General features: G+C 47.0%; 1 long non-coding RNA gene across 1 annotated transcript in view; it reads right to left on the reverse strand.

Moving 5' to 3' along the window:
* LOC308322782 overlaps positions 1-6,000 on the reverse strand; it is a 486,306-nt gene that overhangs the window by 373,569 nt on the left and 106,737 nt on the right. The gene's annotated exons all lie outside the window — the stretch shown is intronic.

Raw genomic sequence — 6,000 nt, forward strand, 5'->3', positions numbered from 1 at the left:
CAGGGTCTTAAATCTCCTTATAAATTTGGATTCCTCATGACCCGTTGTCAGATGTTTACCGGGCTCTCTCTCTGTGGCAAATTTAGTTCTTAAGTTTATTTTCATCTCTTTTTTTTTAAAATGTGGTAGAAGCTGGTGTGTCTTCACATATAATGTATGATTATATGTGGATGCTTCCTCCAGATGTGCAGGAGTCGGCGCCCGTTTGAGCCTAGCTCTAGGAAACCTGTGTGTGTGTGTGTGTGTGTGTGTGTGTGTGTGTGTGTGTGTGTGTGTGTGTGTGTGTGTGTGTGTGTGTGTGTGTGTGTGTGTGTGTGTGTGTGTGTGTGTGTGTGTGCGTGTGCGTGCCGTGGCCCGTGGGTGTGTCTGCGTGTGTGTGTGTGTGTGTGTCTGTGTGTGTAAGTTGTTGATATCCGATGGCTTTCTCTCCTCCAGTAGTGCCGTCATCACTCCATGTTCTGGTTTCCAGCGGGATGCTGGTCGTTGACAGGCAAGATTCCTCAGAGCCGGAGGTCTGAACCCTGAGCTCCTCTCCTCTCCGCTCCGTCTCTCATCTCTCTCTGCCTCTTGCCTGCAGCCCTCTGCTCTGTTTCTCTCGTGTCCGTGTTTGCTTCCTCTGATTGCATCAAAGTCTGTGGGGTTTTCCATCCGAGAGAGACAGACAGACAGACGGGATACGACAGGAAAAGCACGCACATCTCCAGAAATTCTACAGGTCATGCTGGTCAAAAGATACGTACAATGAAAAAGGAAGGGATGTCCGCGCGCTGATTTGTAGCTCCCAGGAAAATTATTTATTTTGTTACAACGTTTCGACCACTGGCGAAGACCCACAGCGGTCGAAACGTTGTAACAAAATAAATAATTTTCCTGGGAGCTACAAATCAGTGTGCGGACATCCCTTCCTTTTTCACAGACAGACAGACAGACAGACAGACAGGGTATATATGTATACACACTGAGCGGCGAGTCGGTGAAAACCCATTAGTCAGAGCTGGTATTTGACTGAGTAAAGCACTCTGCTATTGGCCGACTGGGTTTCCACACACACAGTGTCCTCGCTCACTCCGCGAAACCCTCCCTGTGAAATATTCAATTACCGTGTGTGAGGGGTCAGGTCAAACACAGGAAGCTGAGCTGATTGGTTCTGCTCGGGTATCGATGAGCATGTGTGACCAATCGCTGCTGCCCCGCGTGCGTGCGTGCATGGCTGCGTGTGTGTGTGTGTGTGTGTGTGTGTCTAATCGTTCCAGCCTAAGGCTTTGCCCAGTTTCCAGTCACCTCTTGACCATTACTTCCTGTCAGATGTGTTAACGCTGTTTTTAATCTGTTTTACTGCCTCTCTCACACACACACACACACACACACACACTCTGTTACAGCTGGCCCTATCCATCGCTTTTCCCCATCAAGATTTATACAGTTACCCGCCTCGCTCCCTCAGAACCACTGTCACACACACACACACACACACACACACACACACGTGCGCACACACACACTTGATCTCCTCACCACCCTCACCCTTCACCTCACCCTGGTGACCTCCCCTCCAACCTCTAACTGACCCTGGCCTCACCAACCAATCCTCTCAGTACCTCTTACTGTATAACGAGCCATGAACATGCAGCCATGTAGTCCTGTCTCCTCCTCTTCATGGGAGCTGTGCGTCTGTCTGTCTGTCTGTCTGTCTGTCTGTCTGTCCCTTCGTTCATTCTCTTTCAGAATCGAGCCTAAATTATACTCTGTCACATGACATTCTCTTATTTTGTTGTCTTGTAAAGCACTTTGCGCTGCACTCGTGTCATGAAAGGTGCTCTATAAATAAAGTTTATTATTATTAAGTTTATTATTATCAACACACGAATGGTTGTGAAAATCACTTATTTGTGTCCGTGCACGGAAATAGCGTTATGGCGTTTGTTCACCACCAAGTGTCGCTGTTGCGCAGCCTAACACACAGACACACACATGCCAGGGAGGAGGGCTTGTACAGTACAGTACAATACAGTATAGTACAGTAGGCTACAGTACAGTACAGCACCACTCACTTCAAACGGGTCTGATTTATGTTTTGTGTAAATTAATATTGGTGATTTGATGAAACGGGTTGATCAATGTAGTTACTAATACGATACAAGATCAGCCGCTAACCGACCTTCGTCTACTGCTTTGGAAAGCAATCACCCCAACCATTTGTGTGTGTTTGTGGCGTTGTTGGAGGCAGTTACGACCAGTTCACATTTTTTGTGTGTGTGTGTGTGTGTGTGTGTGTGTGTGTGTGTGTGTGTGTGTGTGTGTGTGTGTGTGTGTGTGTGTGTGTGTGTGTGTGTGTGTGTGTGTGTGTGTGTGTGTGTGTGTGTGTGTGTGTGTGTGTGTGTGTGTGTGTGTGTGTGTGTGTGCGCGCGCGCGCGTGAATGCATGCACCATTTACCATTTATTTGACCACCAGAAGTGTAAGTTGTCTGAGATCTGTCATCGTCTGGCTACGTAAGACTAACCGATGACCAACAGGGTGTCATTTTATTTAGGAATTGTTTTTTGAAAATGCACACGAAATGGCTGTGCCTGTTTGTCTAAAGCTGTGTCTCTAAGCACCTGTAATTAATTGACTGTGTGTGGAACAGGAGAGGCGCAAATCACTGATGAAAGTCTGGAACTACACAACAGAAGTGCAGCTGTGGATCAGTCCCACCTACTGGAATGTGCCGATGCCCCCCGGGGCACTCCAGAAGACCTGGCAAAGAAGCTAGCTACCCCATCAGCTGTGACCCAGAACGACTGAGATTGTGCTTACGGAGTACGGACTCGAAGAAGAAGGAGAAGCACCTGTAATTAATTTCAAGTAAAATATTTCAATCCTCTTCACATTCAGCTGGGAAAACAGACACCTGAAAAACACAAAAAGATGATACCCAAAAGTATGCAAAACACCCCCAACGTACGTATGCCCAGACTTGCCAGTACAGTTGCCCAAAAGAACCAAAAAGTACACAAAACGACTGTATATACCGGAATGTCTTGGCCTGGGGGGGGGGTTACTTTTGGGTTGTTTTGGGTAACCTTCGGCGATGGACCCGGTTTGGATTGTTCAGATGGCCATCCTAAACCTGGTTGGTGTTCGATCCCCGGCCGGGTCATACCAAAGACTGTAAAAATGGGACCCAGTGCCTCCCTGCTTGACACTCAGCATCAAGGGTTGGATTGGGGGGGTAAGTCCCTGCGACATACTAGCGTCATGTCCAGGGGGTGTACTTGTACATCAAGCTGCCTCACGCTACAGAAACAGGAGATAGGCTCCTGCCCTATATGGGCCTCATGGCTCGGCAAGGCTTACTTACTACTTACTAATCTCCACACAACATGCTGTGTTTGACGCTAAGGCTATAGGTATAATTATGTATATTTGTTCTGTTTTCTATGTATAACTTTGATATTTATGTTTGTTGTGCCGTGAATGTGTCTCAACTCTCAAACATAGTGAGCGTATGTGTGGCCGCGGAGGAGGTACTTCGCTGTCATTCCTCAGATGATGATGACAAGACTGCTGACATTCCTGACGGACGAGTGGACAGGGATGGAGAGAGGAAGAGAGTAAGGTAAGGTCCACGAAGAGGATTTATACCTCGGCATTTGGTTGTTATTGTACCAATGGAAATGACAGAGGTAATTCTGTGTGTGTGTGTGTGTGTGTGTGTGTGTGTGTGTGTGTGTGTGTGTGTGTGTGTGCATGTGTGCGTGTGTGCGTATTTGCCTTCATGCGTGTGTATGTGTGCGTATTTGCCTTCATGCGTGTGTGTGTGTGTGTGGGGTGCATATGGTAAAACACTCTACCACTCTACAGTTAGTCACAGCCCTGCGTCCCTAATTGAATTAGCGTTGACAGCGCACAGTGCCGGCCGCGTGGATGTGTGTGTGCACACTGGGGGCATGCATGGGGCTGTTGGCAGGTCGGGTGCAAGTGTGTGTGTGTGTGTGTATTGTGTAAGAGAACGAGGGTCTTCCCCCTGAAATCAATTAAGCGAGCAGGTCTATGTTTCTGGGGAGTTTTGAGGGGCACATCCTGTGCAGGGCAGCCCAGACAGACAGCACCATCTGGGGCAGCAGGCGGGTCGACCCCGGGTTGAGACATGAAAGACCCGGGGCAGGGATGAGAGGCGAGGAGGGTACATGGACAGCACTAAATCACCGCTCTCTCCCCGTACCTCGCTCCCCCTCACCCCCCCCCCCTCGCTTTACCTCGCCCCCCCTCACCCTCACCACCCCCCCCTCGTCTGCCATCCGATACAACAAGCCAAGAAGCATCCATCTTTTTCTTTCTATCTCTTTCCTAATTTTACCCTCTGCCTCTCTCTCTCTCTCTCTCTCTCTCTCTCTTGGACTATCTCTCTCTCGGTGTACTGTATATCTCGCTCGGGAATGATAGTCTATATCGCAGACAGGAAGTGAGACAAGGCGAAAACCATCCATCGTTCATGTCAGAGGAAAAGAGAATGTCTCACAGCTCTGGTTCCAAAAGAGCTTGATTTATCTGTTAGTATTAAACAGAGCCAATGCTCTCTCGGTCTCCATCTCTCGTTCTCTCTCTCTCTCTCAGCTATAATGCAAAGCAGTGTTTCATCTCTGACCTCAGTGAAAATGTCCGCCACTCACTGCAACTATTTACCCACGAGGACAGGCGCGCGCACGCGCACACACACCTGTGTGATCCCCTTAGGTCCATCAGAGTGGAAAAGGAATTTGCCGACTTTGGTTGGGGGGGGGGATTAACTGTGTGTGTGCGTGCACGTGCGTGCATGCATGCGTGTGATGGACAGCTAGGGTCAGAGTGTGTATTGTGTTTGTTGGTCTGAAGCTAAGTGCTGACAGGCTTCTCCAGCCCCCCCATACACTCAGACTCTCTCTCTCTCGCTCTCTCTCTCTCTCTCTGTGCTTAACTGCAGCTAATTGAATTTGATCAATGTCTTGCTGAATGCCTTCAACGTTATGTGGGCATCCGTTGAGACAGAGGAATATGTCCATTTCCACAGGTTCCCTTGAGCCTTTAAGCTTCTGCATTTCATTCTGCTGTTAATAAGATATGTGAAGAGGCAGGATTTTGACATCCATGATCAGTGTAATTATGTGGCTGATGAGACCGTATATGATCAGCCAACACTTTTCATGTTGTCATTTGATCTTAGAACTTAAGTGTTACAAAATGTGAGCAACGTTCTTTGTGTGAACGCCGCTGTAAAGGGAGTGTTTGAACTTTGAAGTTCTAAATGAAGAAAGTATTTTAATAAACTAGAAGTTCGTCAGAGTCTTTGTCAGAGACCCGTTGTACCCAGGCTGTCAGTGTGCCTTTTGTGACCATATATGGAGATCTCTGTATCTGTCAGTCCTTGTCCCTTTTATAGTGATATATGGAGATCCCAGTAGGCATGCCTATTATGTTTGGACATATCGTTCAGATCGGCAGTTATCGACAACTGCATATCCGATTAACCCACTTTGGGCGGGAACCCCTTTTTGGTATTTTATAACATTATGTTATAATTTAGCTATTGAAAAATAGCAGATCTATACAAGCTCATAGCTCAAGTCGTAGAAATGTGGCGCAAATCTTTGAATATATATTCTTTCACAGCGAACGTTTTAACTCAAACGTTTGCTTCTGCTGGTCCCTGGAACAACATGTTTTCAGATGAGGGTCGGCGGCTAAGTTACATATCAGTTTTGGGGTCCTTGACATGAAATATTGAGCACCACTGATACAGAAACATAGGTATGTCAGAAAACTGTCAGGATTTAGGAGAATTGTTTTAAATTATATATATATATATATTCTATATATCATGTTTGTTTATGGTTATGTCATAGTGGCATGCATGGGCAATTGGTGCATAAATGTTTAACCCATTTTGGACTGAGGTCGATTAAAAACATTTTTCTGAAAACCCCATGTTTCTATGTCAGTGGTGCTCAACCTTTTTCACGTCAAGGACCCCCAGAATTATC

The sequence above is a fragment of the Protomyctophum bolini genome (genome assembly GCF_963924005.1).
Source record: "Protomyctophum bolini genome assembly, chromosome: 10".
Taxonomy (NCBI): domain Eukaryota; kingdom Metazoa; phylum Chordata; class Actinopteri; order Myctophiformes; family Myctophidae; genus Protomyctophum; species Protomyctophum bolini.